The 17,481-nt window shown below is 41.8% G+C and overlaps 1 long non-coding RNA gene across 1 annotated transcript in view; it reads right to left on the bottom strand.

The window, feature by feature from the left end:
- Positions 1-3,762: 3,762 nt before the first annotated feature.
- Positions 3,763-17,481, bottom strand: part of LOC100999301 — a 51,537-nt gene continuing 37,818 nt past the window's right edge. Inside the window, exon 3 of the long non-coding RNA XR_001902119.3 lies at positions 3,763-4,490. This is a non-coding gene — a long non-coding RNA (uncharacterized LOC100999301). The remainder of the gene's footprint in view (positions 4,491-17,481) is intronic.

Genomic DNA, 17,481 nt, shown 5'->3' with positions numbered 1-17,481 from the left:
TTAGATGAAGCTCACCATCATTATGGAGAGTAATCTGCTTTGCTTAGTGTGCTGATTGAACTATTAGTCATAGCTAAAAAGTACCTTCACAGACCTTTCTAGACAGATGTTGGCCTAACATCTGAGCACCATAGCCTAGGCAAGTTGACACGTAAAAACTATCACACAGGCATATAGGCAGATGATGATAACACAATGCATACTATTGCATTTCTGCAAAGTAAACTAGGTCTTTCTTTTATGAGAAGTTCTCTATACACTTTGGCATTCCAAGGCTAACGTTTGTGAATTGCTTTCTCTGTATATGCCATGCACTCTACACGGTGCATTCATAAGCATGGCTTTGATCCCTACAACAATCTGTGATGTGGGTATTGTTCTCGCCTTTTAAAAGTGAAAGAGATCCAAGTAACATGCATGAGGTTCCACCACTGATGTGTAGTGGAATTGATATTTGAGTCCAAGCCTCTGCACTACTCCAAGTTCAATAATCATTGATCTACATCATGATACTTTAAACAAACATATCTAGCTTGAAGCTTAGCTGTTCCTAAAAGAAGCACTTCTTTAGCCAGGAATACTGTAGTATCACTAGATTTTGTAACAGGAATCATTTCCCCCCTGCCCACCCACCAAGCCCCACCACACACATACACACAAGGATGTGAATCAGTGCTCCCAGCTCACTTCCTATTGGCTCTGAAGCTGGGAGAGGACCATGATTGGCCACAATCTTATTGGGTCATGTTGAATCAATAAGCTGAAAAGGAAGCTTCCCAAATATCACCATGATGACTGAGTTTTTGTCACACACACTAAAAAAATTGTCTCCAATTTAACTCCAAATTAACTCCAAGCCAGACACAGACCACATAGCCGCTAGTCTTTCTCAATAGACAAGACAGAATTGTTGGCACTAGATGTATCTGTTAACTATTTGCTCGGTATATAAAGAATATTCTGCTTTAAACTTGCCAAAATTAAGTAGGAAATGAGCCGCAAATGAAAAATACATTGTCTCTGGAGCTCTAACTTTTAACAGGAAAACAAAGACACATGATATGAATACATGAATACAGTAATTATTTATTAATAGCCTACTAGGCGCCAAACAATGTTGGCCTTCCAAGGAAATAAAATGAGTAGAAATAATCTCATATCTCAAGGATGCACGGAATGGGGAAAAAGACAAGTGATATTAATTGAGTGGCTTTAATATGGCAGTCATTTTACCTCATTTAATCCTAACAATCCCATGAGATAGATAGCATCATCCCTTTACACAGAGGGGGAGATTTCGTCTTTGCGAAATGGAGTGACTTGCCCGAAATCACACAACCAGTAAATACTGATAACTTAAACCAAATCTCTCTCTAAATCCAGAGCTCATGAACCTTCACACTGCAGAGAAGATAAAACAAATATATAAACCACTATAGCTAGCATGGACATATAACACCAAGAAGGGGTCAAGTAAAGTTTGAGGAATCTGGAAATGTTATTGGAGATGGTCTTTAGAAAGAACAGATGGTATTTTTCAGGCAGAGATGAGAAAGAGCATTTCAAAGGAGAGGAAAGAGCTGGAGCAAGAGTTGGAGGGAGAAGTAGAAGAGGTTTGGAGGATAAGAGTTGGAAAAGCTTTCTTGGCGTTTTAAAAGCAGGATAATCCTCCTAGAAGGGATAACTAATATAGATTAGAGTAGAGCAGACTGGAAGATAAGGAGACTGGGTGAGAGATCCTTGCAAGCGTCTTAGAGAGCACCTGCAGGAATGGAAGGAAAGACAGATTTGAGAGACATCACAGAAGAGGATTGTAGGGTGATCCTGAACTGAAGATGGACCAGTGAGTTCAGACTGATGCAGAAGAATGAAACCAAACGCAGAGTCGGAGTAGGTGACCAGGTAAAGGTCATGCAGTAGAGGTCTCAATTAAGATGAAAGACAAAATAGAAAGAAGGAAGGAGGGAGGCAGAAAAGGAAGGGATTTCTGAATGTGCCATCCTGAAAGTGGAGTCGATCTGAGTTGTGACCAAGCATAAGGTGTGGCCTCCTGGGGAGTGGCTGAGACAGAGCTCATCCAAATGGAAGACACCAGAAGATTATGAATCTAGAAGTCACCAGGAAACCTGGCAGTGAGTTACACAGAAAGGACGTCAGTGCTGCAGAGACTGAAACCATGAAAGAATGTGAGAAAAAAGTCCTCAGAATTAGAAGTAACTGGGCAGAAAAGGACAGAAAAGTCAAAAGTTTACATCAAATCAGAAAAAATGAATTGTCTACAAAATGGATGATGCATTATCCTGCAATCATAGTGAGCATTTCCATTGGAAAAATTAATAATAATGGGATCTCACTTCCCCTTTCTTAGCGGAAAATGACATATTAGGCATATTCTGCATTTTTCATATTTGCTAGCAAGGAATGTCAAGAGAGGCAACTGGTTCTATCAGATAACATTGAGATGCCTCACTCTCACATTTCCTTACCTGTCCTGGACCCACCGAGCCTGCATAAACCGAGTGAAGAAGAGAAAGATCAAAGTTTAGCAAATTCTCTTCCATTTTTGCTGAGTCAATCACTTGCTATCACAGGAACAGGCATGCATGTTTAAGGACACCCTGCCCATCTGTATCACTTGTGCTGTCAAGTTGAATGAGCAAAGTGTTAGTTCATGTAGTGTGGAAGAAGACATGCAGCCTGGGTGAATAACTTCTGATCAGCATGAAGTGTAAGAGAAAAGTCTGTCCAGCATGGAACTGAGCTGCATTCCAGCCCCATGACATGGCATCAGGTTTGGCAACTGGGTCAGCAATTGTGCTCCAGTTGTTGCTTCTATTATCTGCAGGGTTTTGCAAGCCTGGAACTTCCACCCACCCAAAGTAGACTGCCAAAGCTTATCCAGAGTTTGTTAGTGCAGAGCTCATTGTGTTGTCACGCATTGTCTAGTTTAGGCTTGATTCCACTGTCACATAATCCAAGGGAAAATGAAGAGCTCTGTGGACTGATCTCCATTTAATTTCAATTTTTCTATTGTTAGTGCTCTGCCTGCTAGGGAATTCCAGAAAGTGTTGCTTAATAATTACAAGGTAGGTCGTAACAAAGAAATGAATGGTGTAGCTGTCAGTCATAAGGGAAGACTGGGAAAAACAGCCCTAGTTGCTGGCAACTGACTAGATGCATTTGCTTTGCGCTGACATTAGAATCTCATTTGGAAGCAACGTGGGAGGTCAGTGAGTCCAACTGCTCTCTCAGAGCAGCAGCATAGGAATATGGTCTTTTTTTTTTTTTTTTTTTTTTCTTGCTCTGTCACCCAGGCTGGAGTGCAGTGGCACAATCTCAGCTTACTACAACCTCCACCTCCAGCAATTATCATGCCTCAGCCTCCTGAGTAGCTGGGACCACAAGTATGTGCCACCATACCCAGCTAATTTTTGCGTTTTTACTAAAGATGGGGGTTTTGCCATGTTGGCCAGGCTAGTCTCGAACTCCTGGCCGCAAGTCATCCACCCAGCTCAGCCTCCCAAAGTGCTGGGATTACAGGCGTAAGCAACCGTGCCTGGCCCTGAAATATGGTCTTTTGGGCTCAAAGAGCTGGCTACCTCATAATACATACAGTTGTATTACCAAGATGGTCTTGCATTTGTTCCCCATTGGGTTTAGTTTTCATAACTATACTAAGAGCTAATATTTAGTGAGTGCCCACTATGTGCGATGCACTGTGCTAGTTCTATAAATACATTATCTCAAATAGTCCTCACAATAGACCAGTAAGATAGGCACTTTTATTCCCATTTTTCCAGATGAGATACAGAGTCAAGCCCCGTGGAGTCAGGATTTGAACACACATCTGCAGGTTTGGAGGACAATAGAACCTATCTTGTCTTCACTCATGTTCCATGATGGTCCCCAGGGCCCCAGCGCTGTACATTCCACGATGCAATCAAGATTCATTTGGAATTCTCTGAAGTGCTCCAGCAGGCCTTGTGCAACTCAAACGTTCTGTCAACTCTTGTCTGGGGATGACATAAATCTACAGCTTCTTTCACAATAATACTAGCAATAACAACAGTGACAGATTTTTAAATAATTTGCATATGTATTCTTTTATTTCATCCTTAAAAAAGTCTTATAAAATGGGTAGAATAGGTAGTTTGCAAATAAGAAACCAAGACTTAGGTAAGTAATTTAAATTCTCTAAGTGATGGCTAGTAAACTGTGGAATCCAGGAATAAAACCCATGTCTTCCAAGCTCAAGGCCAGCGGGTCTGAGTGTAGCAACTGAACCAGTAGCATCCAGGAATTTGTTTTAAATAAACATTCTCAGGGCCCAGCACAGACCTAATAAATCCGAAACTCTGGGGGTGGGTCCAGCCATCCATGTTGGAACAAGCCCTCCAGGTGACAATGGTGCAAGCTCAAGCTTGGTCTAGGCCAGTACCTCTTCCATTGCCTGGTACGGTGTTCACTCCACCACCTCTAGTTCTGACTCTCTGCAATGAATGAAAAGAGAAAAAAGTGAGCGGTCTAACAGAATCTTTTGTATCTGAAGTGCAATTTCATCAGTGACTTCTTAAGATTATGCCTGAGATTCTTAGTGTTGGGAAGAAAAGCACATCTCAGCCCCAACAGAGGAGGTTAATAAAGTCCACTGAACTTCATTTATTTTCTCACAGGGAACTCAAGTGTGACAATTCTCCAAAACAGGATTGCATTTTTTCTTACTTATAAAAAATTTTATCTCAACAATATCTCTTCTGTGAAATACAATACTATCAGAATCACAAATGGCTTTTTTGAGAGTTGGTTTTTCTGTTTTGTTTTGAGACAGCATCTCGCTCTGACACCTAAGTTGGAGTGCAATGGTATGGTCAGGGCTCATTGCAACCTCAACCTCATAGGCTTAAGCACTCCTCCTGCCTCAGCCTCCCAAGTAGCTGGGACTACAGTTGTGTGCAACCAAACCTGGCTAATTTTTTATTTTTTTGTAGAGACAGAGTCTCGCTATGTTTCCCAGGCTGGTCTTGAACTCTTGGGGTCAAGCACTCCTCCCGCTTTGGCCTCCCAAAGTGCTGGGATTACAGGCATGGGCCACTGTGCCTGGCTAGGAGTTTTATTTTTGATAGGATTTTGCCTATGAACATTAAATAAAGAAAATATTTTCCAATGAACTACTTATTAGAAATTAGCAATATTTATCTAAATATTAATCTCAGATAAGCATTTAATGACCAATGGAAACTGGGGGTGGGGGACCCAAGCAAATAGCCATCAAAATCAGTAGAAATAGCACTTTTTTAAAATAAACATTCATTAGGGAGAAAGTGCTGCACAGAACATAGGAACATTGTCTTTAAAGTCAAATGGCCCTGGGGTCCAACACAGCTCTGCCACTTACCTACTACCTATAGGACTCAGAGCAAGTCACCTATCTATCCTCAGCTGGACTTTATGCATCTGAAAAATGGAATCATAATGGAACCCACTCAAAGACTTGTCCTGAGAATTAAATGAGCTCACATATGAAAAATACTTAAAACACCGTGACCTCTGCATAGTAAGGACTCAAAGACTGTTAGCAATTATTTTTGTGTTTTAAGTGACAAATATGTGCCATGTGCATAGTAGATCAGATACCAGGGACAGAACAATGAATAGCATGTGAAGCTTGCCCTCTGATCCTTCAAGGCTCACCCTTTCACTCTATTCTACAAAGTCTGTTTCCGTTTTGGTTTATTTTTAATGTAGCACTTGGAACATATCTCAAATTTTCATATAACCTGGCAGGACTGGGCTGGCGAGCAGTAAGACTTCTTTTATAAGTACTTAAGATACCATCAATGATAAGACATATTATTTCAGGTACTGTTCGAAACGAAGAAAAAACACTGCTAATCATAATTGTAAGATGTCATTGATTGTGAAATACTCCCTAATTTCAATTCAAGAAGCAGTAGAAAAAAAAAATTTGGTTTTAGAATTCACGCAGTGTAGTATTTTCATTTCCCATCACTGCCTAGAACGCACAAAGAAACACTCTGCCTGGGCCATGCGTATATCTGCGTTAAGGGATGGAATGGGAAGTGGCTCACAAAAAGGATATTTCACAATAGATCGGAACTGGCCTTGAAGAAACTTTCTGAGTCAGAAAATAAATAAAACATCAATGGCAGATATCCTGCACCAAGAGGACAGTATGCTTCTGGAGCTGCCGGTGCACTCTGTAAAAATGACTGCAGTCAGGTCAAGCAAAAGTCCACTTATTTGGCTCCTACTCTTTGCCATTCATTGTTAGGTGGAGGGCTACCAGCAAAATCACATCTATTCTCTCTAGATATTCACATACTAGTAGGAGAGGTAGACACATAGACAGAATGCGGAGGACGGTTTCAATGTAGAAATATGCAAAGTCTAGAAATAGTACAAGAAAAATGAAGCATTAGGGGAGGAGAGGGAGTAAGAAGTGTGGCTAAAGAAAGCTCCTTGAGAAGGCAATGCCTGAGCAGGTTTTGAAAGATAACTAAGAGCTAAACAAGCATTTAGTGAAAGCAACAACGCTAATAAAAAAATGTGGGTGTTATGTCTATTTCAGCTAATGTTGTTTTTCCACAACTGTAGATTGGATGCCCTACCTCGGCTAGTCAGGAGAGAGCTTGTGAAAGAGCTGTACAAATATCTGTCAGAACCAGTGAATCTGGAAGCTCAGATGAAGTCACTCATTATTATTTCACACACACACACACACACAAATGAAAAAGAACCTGGCACAGCTTTGGTACTTTTTGTTTTCATGGCTTAAAAAAAAGAAACAAAAAACAAACAAACAAAAACAGCATTAGGTGTATTTAGCTTGTAAAGTATGTACAAATATCCATTTTTCTCTGGGCACTTGTCCAATTCTGTCTCTTTTCCACTTTAAGTCAATGCTGATGGTGTGGTAAAGCTTTTTTTACTCAGAAAGAACTCTAGTCAACCTTGACACATTTTTTTTTTTGGCCAGACACGATGGTTCTCGCTCTGTCATCCCAGCACTTTGGGAGTGCCAGTGGCTGGCAGATCTCCCGAGCTCAGGAGTTCTGCAAACTCTCCCTCCTCAAGATGGTGATCACACCATTCTCCCGCCTCAGCCTCCCGAGCAGCTGGGACTACAGGCGCCCGCCACCACACCTGGGTAATATTTTTGTATTTTTAGTAGAGACGGGGTTTCACTGTTTTAGCCAGGATGGTCTTGATCTCCTGACCTGATGATCCACCCGCCTCGTCCTCCCAAAGTGCTGGGATGACAGGCTTGAGCCACCACGCCCAGCCAACACTTCTGAACTTAGAAGTTTCTTTGACCCTATCAGTTTGTTGTCACTTCCAACCTAGGGCCCCTCAAATGGCAGAAGTAACTTGAACACAAATTTAGTGATGTTCCTTCCTTGTTTAATTTTATAGCTATCATTTGTCAAATTGCCTTCTTCCTACATCTGCCACCTACTATACACCCTCATTGACACTCTGAACAACACACCAGATAAAACCAGTTTGTTCACACTTCATATGCCAAGGCAACCATATACCAGGCAGTTCAATTTTGGACTTTCTGGGATTTCAGGGAGAATTTATCCACAAAGAGTATATGCATAGCCCAGGTTCCCTCTGAAAAAAATTCTGAATCAGTTGCAAAATTCCCATGACACTAATTATAATTAGGCAGAGATAGATGAGAAGATAAGAGTATGACTCCAATCAAGGAGACTTCACCGCATATAAATGTTTGCATGGCAATCATGAGATCATGGATGCAAACAGCTAGCACAGGGCCTGCTATGTAAAACCATCAAAAGCTTAGTTTCCCCCATGTGGGGCTATCTCAAAGGCAACCCACCCTAATCTGAGGTAACAAGTATTCTGGAAGAATCCAAAGCTGTGGAAGAGGAGAAACACAGAGGAAAGAGGAAGTTGTTTGGTTTGTGTTGGGTTTTTTTTTTGTTTTTTTTTTGTTTTTTTTTGTTTTTTTTTACCAGAACCTGTTTCAGCATTCTTATAGGGAAAAGCCAAGCTTTACCATCTTCCTCATTATTAAACATGCTTAGAAAGCCTGCGAAACCTTATTTTTTAACAGACGTTGGTAGCATATACTGTGTATCAATGGAACTGAATGCTCAAGTTAGACCATAAATAATTTTTGTACATAATTTATATGTTTTTGTAAAGCAAAAGGAATTACGTTTTCATCAGAAGCTTTTCTCACGTTATTGCCAAACTCCCTCTTTTTTCTGTGTCTGATGTAAGGTCACGTTGTTGCACAGTTGGGAACACTGGGGTAATAACGGGAGACAGAAAGGACAGGGAACCATGCGTTTCAATTTGTTCACAATACATTTGTAACTCATCTCTGTCTTCTCCACTCTTCCTCCTGGCTCTATGGGTCATGGTAGAGGAACAATTATGTGGAAGAAATCAAATATGAATGACTGCTTTCCCCTCCAGCTCTCTTCCCTACTTCCTCCTTGTGATATGCTTATCACGTTTCCCTGCAGGGTTGTAAATAAAGGCTTCTGGGGCTTTCACAGCTCGAGAGAGAAGTAGCCCCCTCCTATCAGCCCTAACAAACTGTTGTTCAGCAAATTGTGATAAGAACATCATTGTGATACAGAGTATCTAATGAATTTCTAATTAATATTAATCTTTTGGCCTGGCGCAGTGGCTTGCACCTGTAATCTCAGCACTTTGAAAGGCTGAGGCGGGAGATCATTTAAGGTGGGGAGTTATGACCAACATGGTGAAACGACATCTCTATTAAAAACACAAAAAAATTTGCTGGGTGTACTGGCACATGCCTGCAATCCCAACTACTCAGGAAGCTGAGGCAGGAGAATCACCTGAACCCAGGAGTCAGAGGTTGTAGTGAGCTGAGATCGCACCACTGCACTCCAGCCTAGGCAACAGAATGAGACTCCTTCTCAAAAAAAAAAAAAAAAAAAATATATATATATATATATGTATAAATATTTTATAATAAATCATCAAACATACAACACATTTTATTTAAATATTTAAATTATATTAATGGAAAGAAGTACATTTGGAGCTTTTTTTTAAGAAAATAACACTCTGGAAGATTGTGTGTTTTTTGAAACTACTTAAAAGTATAAAAATCATTATATTTTAGAGACTGGAAAGATCTTAGGCACCATTTCACCTATTCTATTTGTTTTCTATAACAAAAATTAAGCACCTAAATACTTCATTCAAAAACCACCCATAAGATAGTGGTGGAGGTACATATTGAGGTAAGAATCTTTCTACCACATCATGATACTCCTGGTCCACCCCATGGATACGCTATATTGAGTCATAAAAGTTTGACAATATATTTGGGATAATAATCTAAGGATCTTATCCAACATAAATACTATTTTCCAACATTTTCACTTATATTCTAAAGCAACAGGCTCTCAACTACAATTATTTCTTCATTTTATGCTTTTGTAATAAGGTAGTCTGTCTAGCCTACCTTATTACTAACTCTGGTGTTACCCTTCATTGTCTACACAAGTACCTTGGTTTGACTCATGGCAATGTCTCTTCTCTGGATCTGTTCTTCTGGCCATGCCTCAGTTATCACGGTGTCTTCCTAATGCAGTTTCAATGGCCAGCAAAAGAGACGCTTGAGCACCAAGAAGAATACTTTCCAGTCCAATGAGAAGCAAAAGTTCCTGTGAATTTCCTTTGATAGTTACACATTCGATATTCATGCATTCATTCAGTTACGAATTCCTTCTGAAGTCCCAGGCACTGGATTATGTGCTGCAGAGGCCAATGCCTAATAAGATACTGTCCCAGGACTCATGGAGCCCATAGTCTCATGAGGACAAAATGTGTAAACCCTGCACTGTGGATATGGCCAGAGAAAGCAGTAAATAATTGAGGTGCTTTGGGGAGTGGAGAGGAAGGAGCTGTGCCTGGGAAGGATGGCAAACAGCCTTATCTAAATATGCCAAATCCAAGCAGTCAAGACACCTAGGTTCTAAATTTTTTACAAGAACAATCTCATTCTCCTCTGATGGAGAAGACACAGCCCAGCTGTGATCTAGTATCTGGGCATTCTGATCACAGGAACAAAAGGTCAGCAGTCATTGCCTGATCACCAAATAGAACAGAAGGGTGGGTCTCAGGACCTGGAGAGTGGGGATAGATGGTAAAAATGACAGAGAACGGACAACAGAAAATCTATGTGAAAACCAAGCCAGCCATCTGTAAGCCTCTTGAGAGACAGTCAAACCACACAGTTCTGAAAACAAATTCTCAGCTGCTTGAGCAGGCAGGTGGATCAGCCTGGGCTAACTCTGGAAGATCTAATCAGTTGCAGGTGCATTTTGGGTGTTTTAAGTGCATGTTAGTCGTAGGGGTAAACTGTCACTTTGCACAGTTGAGGTTGAGGCATAGAACTAGTACTTTCTCTTTACTGGAGTTGCTGCTACACCTGAGCCAGTGTGGGCTCCCAGCCACGCATGAGGTTGGGAGATGTCCAAATCGAATCGCTGTCTTGCCTAAATCTCAGAGCTCTCCAATAACACTAGTTACCTCTCAGGGCTAGGACAAGGATGAGGCAAGGGAGGCACTGAGAATAAGATATAACTCAGGTTCCCACTCTGAACCATCTTGAGCAAGATCAAGTTCTTCCTTAGACCCTGCCTCTTCTTCCAGAATATCTTTCCAGTTCTAGGAGGAAGAAGGGCTTCAAGAATTCTATGGCAGGCAGCACTTACTATACAAGAGAAATGTGGGACAGGGAGGAGCCTGGTCGATTTCCCAAGGACCTCTGACCAAAAATCCCTATTGAATTTTTACAAAGAGATGTTGGTCAGGGGATTCAAAATTTCAGTTAGATAGGAGAAATGTTCAAGAGACCTATTGTGCAACATGATGACTATAGTCAGTAACAATAGGTTGTGTTATTGAAAATTAGGAGAGTAGATTCTAAGTGTTCTCACCACACACACGCGCGTGCACACACACACACACACGTGAGGTAATGCATGTTAATTAGCTCAATTTAGCCATTCCACAATGTATGCATATTTCAAAACAACATGTTGCACATGATAAATATATCTAATTTTTGTCACTTAAGAAACTAGTTTAGAAAAATTTCTACTGGCAGAGTCTCAAAAGCAATGGTACTCATAGTGACCAATCTCAAATTAGTAATGAGGTTTTTTTTGTGATTTCTTTTTTTAAAGAAAATATTTGATTCATCTCGTCTCCTTCCATGTGTTTCCTTCACTTCTCCCAGTCGAAAATGCATTTCTCAGCATCTCCCTTCTCTGCTTATTGAAAACAGATTCAAAATATACGCCCCTGGGAAAAAATTTCTTGTGTAAGGCATATTTTTAATTCTGTTGTGGCTTAACCCTTGATTGTAACACCAGAGACCTGCTAAGAACTGTCAACTCTAATGTTTAAACACTATTTTAAGACTCATACATATTTATTACGATGTCCCCTGGGTTTCTCTTCTGAATGAGACTTTAAACCAACAATCATTTTTATAAACAGAGCAATAACCACAAAATATTCAACAAATTACATACATGGCTTAACAACTATCTAATCCAGAGAAAATGCATAGACATTACTATATAGATAATATATCCTATTTTTTATTATCCATTTACTTCAACTTCATTGTTTTCCTTTTTTTTTTTTTTTTTTTTTGGAGACGGAGTCTCGCCCTGTAGCCCAGGCTGGAGTGCAGTGGCCGGATCTCAGCTCACTGCAAGCTCCGCCTCCCGGGTCCACGCCATTCTCCGGCCTCAGCCTCCCGAGTAGCTGGGACCACAGGCGCCCGCCATCTCGCCCGGCTATTTTTTTTATTTCTTAGTAGAGACGGGGTTTCACTGTGTTCGCCAGGATGGTCTCGATCTCCTGACCTCGTGATCCGCCCATCTCGGCCTCCCAAAGTGCTGGGATTACAGGCTTGAGCCACCGCGCCCGGCCCATTGTTTTCCTTTTTAAAAAATAAGGCTAGTATTATCATAAACCAGTATCCATGGTTTCCTTTTCATTAAGTTCTCTTTTTCTCATTATGTTCACTCACCTTAAAAAAATCCTATTTGGGAAAGAGGAAGAAAATAAGGGGAAAAATGATTTACAAGGCAGGAGAGAGACGTTTCCTCTACATGACACCATGGCTCCAAAAGCACTGGGCAGATTTTCCACAAAGGATAAGAAAAGAACTAAACATGTTCTATTTCACAAAATTACAGACAGATTATTGGATGCAAGATGGATTGCACCTCAGAAAGAGCCCATCCTTCCGTCAATGCACACTGGTCATAGAGTCTCATAAAACATTTTCAAACAGCTGAGGGCAAGCCCCAAGATGAGATGTCCCTTCATGCTGGGTTTCCAGGCAGAGGTCACTTTGCCAGTGAGTTTGTTTGCTGCTCAGCTGACGCAGGAGTTAAGTAAAAGCCTCCAGCAGCACAGAAATGTGGGTCTTTCCCTCAGTGATTCATCACTATCAGCAATCAGACAAACTGTCTCATAAAGTCTGAGCATAAATTACTTCATCTCCACCAATTTGGGTTTAAAGATCATTATGAATGCACTTGGAAAACACCTTGTTCATTTTTACTTACTATTAACTCTAGGATGTTTTATATGGTTGACCACAAGAAGACAGGGATAACAAAATACTGCAATCACCCAACCATAACTTTAAGAGAAATCCTCTCACGTTTAGAACTCCGTATAATTCATTAATAATATCCATCAATATCTATGAATATAAGAAAACAGAGGCACTTACCCAAATGAGTAATTTTTTAAAAAGCTGCCATCTACAAAATCGTATTTTATTGAATCCTCACAAAAATTTTGTGATATATGGCTGAGACTTTAAACCCATTTTGTGATAAGAAACTGAGATCCAGAAGGGTTAGGGCACTTGCTTAACGGCACATCACTTGTTTTTTTTTTTTTTGAGACAGAGTCTCGCTCTGTCGCCCAGGCTGGAGTGCAGTGGCCGGATCTCAGCTCACTGCAAGCTCCGCCTCCCGGGTTTACGCCATTCTCCTGCCTCAGCCTCCCGACTACAGGCGCCCGCCACCTCGCCCGGCTAGTTTTTTGTATTTTTTTTAGTAGAGACGGGGTTTCACCGTGTTAGCCAGGATGGTCTCGATCTCCTGACCTCGTGATCCACCCGTCTCGGCCTCCCAAAGTGCTGGGATTACAGGCTTGAGCCACCGCGCCCGGCCAACGGCACATCACTTGTTAGTAGCAGAGCTGGGATTTGAACCAGGGTTGTTCTGAATTCTAGTCCAGTTTCTTCCTAATATACTAGGCTGTTTAACTCAGATGATGGCCAGGCTTACTACAACCATTATGCTCAATAATTTTAAATAAATATAAGAATCTAAGTAGCAGACAAGTTTTTCCTGTGCAGTTGGAAAAGTAACTTCCATCTTTGAAGCACTTATCCATTTCAAAAGATGACCTCATGAATTACGTCAATGTTGCATCAATTGTGTAGGACTCATGCTCAGTAGGAGAGAAAACTGATTATGTGAACAAACCTAGTCATGCTGGGCCTTCTCTGTTTGTTTCCCACTCTCTTCTCCATCCTTCCCACCTGCTCTGTGCTCTAGGAGGCTGACCTCTGCTAAATGAATTCCTTCCTCACTCTCTGGGGTTTGATTCAGCCATGAAATGTCTTTGCAGGGCCCAGTGAATGGGAGGAAGTTGGGTTGGACTGTGTGCTTCCCCTCCCTGTTGCCTGCTGGACGGAGAGTTGGCAGTGGCTGCATTCTTCCCAGGAGACAGCAATTTGTCTTCACCTTCGGCTTGCTCCCACTCTGTCCCCAGCCTCTCCCCCTCCCATTTTTCCCCAGTAACTCCACACTCCCTTTACACCTTCTGCCAAAGAAAAACCTGAGACCAAGGCTTGGGTGCAGGTGATCTATTTTGGAACTCAGCTTAGAGAAGAAGAATGAGGGACAGGAAGAGTGAACACCAGGGAGACTCAAAGCCAACAAGGATGAATTACTGAGTTAACCATTGCTGTTGTCAATGGGTGCTTCATTCCTCAGAATATTCTGCAGAATCTTATGAAATACACCTCAGACAGTCTGCTGGGGAGGAAGACGAGGAATGTGCACCAGTCGCCTTCCACCCCTCATTCTTTAAGAGAAGCGCAACCCCACTGACTCACCCACATTTCCAGGTTGCACATGTCAGAAGGCCAGGCAGGGTCCGATAGGCATTGGCATCCCCGCATCAGGGAGGGCCCAGGGCAGGACCTGAAGGCACCATGGAGCAGGCCATTGGCAGCAGCCCTGATGGTACAGCTCCGACAAGGGGAAGGGCAGGAGGATTGGGGAAAATGGAGCCCTGCCACTGTTACTGGGGAAAGCTTCACTGCCCCTAGTTTGTTTGACTTTTTCCTTAACCCTGACACTCATGGAAACAGTTCCTTCTTTAAACTCTCCTCGAGTTCCCCACTCGATGGGATATCTATGTCGCGTTAAATCCTGCCTGCTTTAGTAGCATTCTGTATCTTTTCAACTATTCCTTCAAGACTCTTCCTGTCTTTTCCTCATTATTCTCTATCCCCAAACAATAACACTTCATGTTTTATGGTTCCCTCTTTTACCAGTTTGGAGAGGGTCCCCTGAGAATTCATGTTCTTTCCAGAATCTCGGAATGTTACCTTATTTGAAAATAGAGTTATTGCAGATGCAGCTAGTTAAGATGAGGTCATCCTGCAGTCGGATGAGCCTTTAATAAAATACAACCTACAACCAGTGTCCTTACAAGAAGAGAAGAGACACAGAGACAGAGATACAAGGAAAACAGCTGGCCAAGACAAAGGCAGAGACTGGAGAGCGGCCTCTACAATCCAAGGAAAACCAAAGATTGCCAGCAACTCCCAGAAGCAGCTCCCAGAAGCGAGAACAAAGGCTTAGAACAGACTCTTTCAAAATGTCCAGAAGGAACCAACCCTCCTACATCTTGATTTCAGACTTCTGGCCTCTAGGACTATGAAAGAATAAATGTCTGTTGTTTTAAGCCACCCAGTTTGTTGTCATTTGTTATGACAGCCCTGGGAACCGCATATACCTCCCCATCAAGGCCTTCCTTCCAAGTCTCACGGAAGCCTGACAAAGACCCATGTTTCATTTTCTCTCAACCCATCAAAAACCCATTATCTGTCATGGGTTTATCCTTCAGTGTCACAGCCTTTGACAAGTGACAGTGGGTGAATAGACTGTCCTTGGTAATGCTTTAAGCAGCTAACTTGATTAATAGGAACACGATATATCTCTTTCTCTTCCAAAAACTGAACTCTAAGAAAACAATGACAATGTATCTCTTCTGATTAAACTCTGCTTAAGGAAGCTCTTCAAGAACCCTTAATGGCCAGGTAATGGAGAGTGATTTGGGGAGCTCCTCAGAGCACACACTGCAGGCCACGTGCTGCCCTTACATTCTTAGCTTGAATGAGGGCCTCAGCCAGGATGGAGTCATTCTGGAAATCTAAATGCCTGCCCACCTGTTAGACATCCCAGCAGGAACTACACAGGAACCAGGACTGTAGCAATGCAACCCATGGAGAGATAAAATCCCAGATCAGCCAGCCCGGTAGGCAAACAGAAACCACACTGGACGGGAACTGTTTTCCCATAAGCGTAATCACCTCTTGATATGCATTTGTTGATCATTCTCCACCTTTGTTTCTCCCTCACCTTCCTTTGAACCACTTTTTGCCACACATTAACTCTACCCAAGGAAAAAAAAGTCAAGAACCAAAATATGCAGCTTGTTTCTCTGGGGTTTTTTGCTTTAATATAGTTCTCTAGATGATATACTTTATCAGGCTAACATGAGGCTTTACATGTTATGGGTGTTTTGTTTGTTTCTTATTATCATCTGCAAATGGCAGAGAGTGGAGCTGACCTTCAGTACCTCCCTGCTAGGCTGCTTTGCCACCACCAAGCATGGACTTTGAAGATGAGCATACCCAGGCTGACTCTAGCTCTCCTATTAACTGATGACCCAGAGTGAGTGAATGAGAGCCTGTCTTCTCACCCATGAACTGGGAATAAGAATGCCTCATTGTAGCTGGTTGTGAGGCTTAAACACATGATTGTACTTATGGCCCCATGCAGAGTGGCAGGTATTTGGTAAAAGTTAAGAATCCCTTCTAAGAACAACTTCTTCTTTAAGTTCCATTTTAAATCTCACTTTGCCTGGTCATGTTAACTGCAAGGTGTCTCAGCCTCTTTTGGCATTAGTTGTGCAGCAACCATTTATATACTTATTTAATTGGCTTTCTGTTTTGTTTCCCCAACTTTAAGCTGAGACCACAAGTATACACCACCACGTCTGGCTAATTTTTTGCTTTGTGTGTGTGTGTGTGTGTGTGTGTGTGTGTGTGTGTGCGTGTGTGGAGATGGTGTTTTACCATGTTGCCCAGGCTGGTCTCAAACTCCTGCGCTCAAGCAATCCACCTGTCTCAGCCCCCGCAAAGTGCTGGAACTACAGGTATGAGCCACTGTGCCCAGCCTGAAAAATATTAATAATAACATTCATGAGGCCATTCTGTGTGTCAGACATCATGCTAAGCACTTCAACAGGGATGTCGTTAACCCTGACAACAACCGAGTTAGGATATTAACCTCATTTTAGGAATCTAAAGGGTAAACCTTACTTTAGACAACTAGTGAGTGGCAGAACAAGAATTCACAAGTATGTCTGTATCAATTCTAGCATCAGCTCTCTTAAACAGAATGATGTCAGGTACATAGTAAGAACTCTAAAGTAATCTTTTAAAAAAAAACAAAAAGAAGCCAAGCACAGTGGCTCACGCCTGTAATCCCAACACTTTGGGAGGCCAAGGCACCTGAGGTCAGGAGTTTGAGACCAGCCAGGTCAATGTGGTAAAATCCTGTGTCTACTAAAAACACACACACACACACACACACAAATTAGCCAGGTATGGTGGTGCATACCTATAATCCCAGCTACTCGGGAGACTGAAGCAGGAGAATCACTTGAACCCAGGAGGCGGAGGTAGCAGTGAGCTGAGATAGTGCAACTACTGTACTCCTGCCTAGGTGACAGAGTGAGACCAGGTCTCAAAAAAAAAAAAAAGAGAGAAGGGTAGGGGGTGTCTCGCTATGTTGCCCAGGCTGGTGTTGAACTCCTGGTCTCAAGCGATCCTCCTGCCTCAGCCTCCCAAAGCACTGGAATTATAGGCATAAGCCACCATACCTGGCCAGAACTCAATAGTAATCTTTAAAAATTATGAACAGATCTTGATCTATCAGATACCAAAGAAGACATAAATACGCATTTAATGACAAAGCTTATTTGAAAAAGACATGTATTAAAATCAAATTTATTCCATGATTATTTTTTAAATGTATTCTTCTTTTTCTTTTTTTCTATTAAATTATCTCCAGTTAGGCTTATCCCTGCTACTTTACCAAA

Source organism: Papio anubis, chromosome 6 (assembly GCF_008728515.1).
Source record: "Papio anubis isolate 15944 chromosome 6, Panubis1.0, whole genome shotgun sequence".
Classification (NCBI taxonomy): domain Eukaryota; kingdom Metazoa; phylum Chordata; class Mammalia; order Primates; family Cercopithecidae; genus Papio; species Papio anubis.
This window is presented reverse-complemented; position numbering and strand designations above follow the sequence as displayed.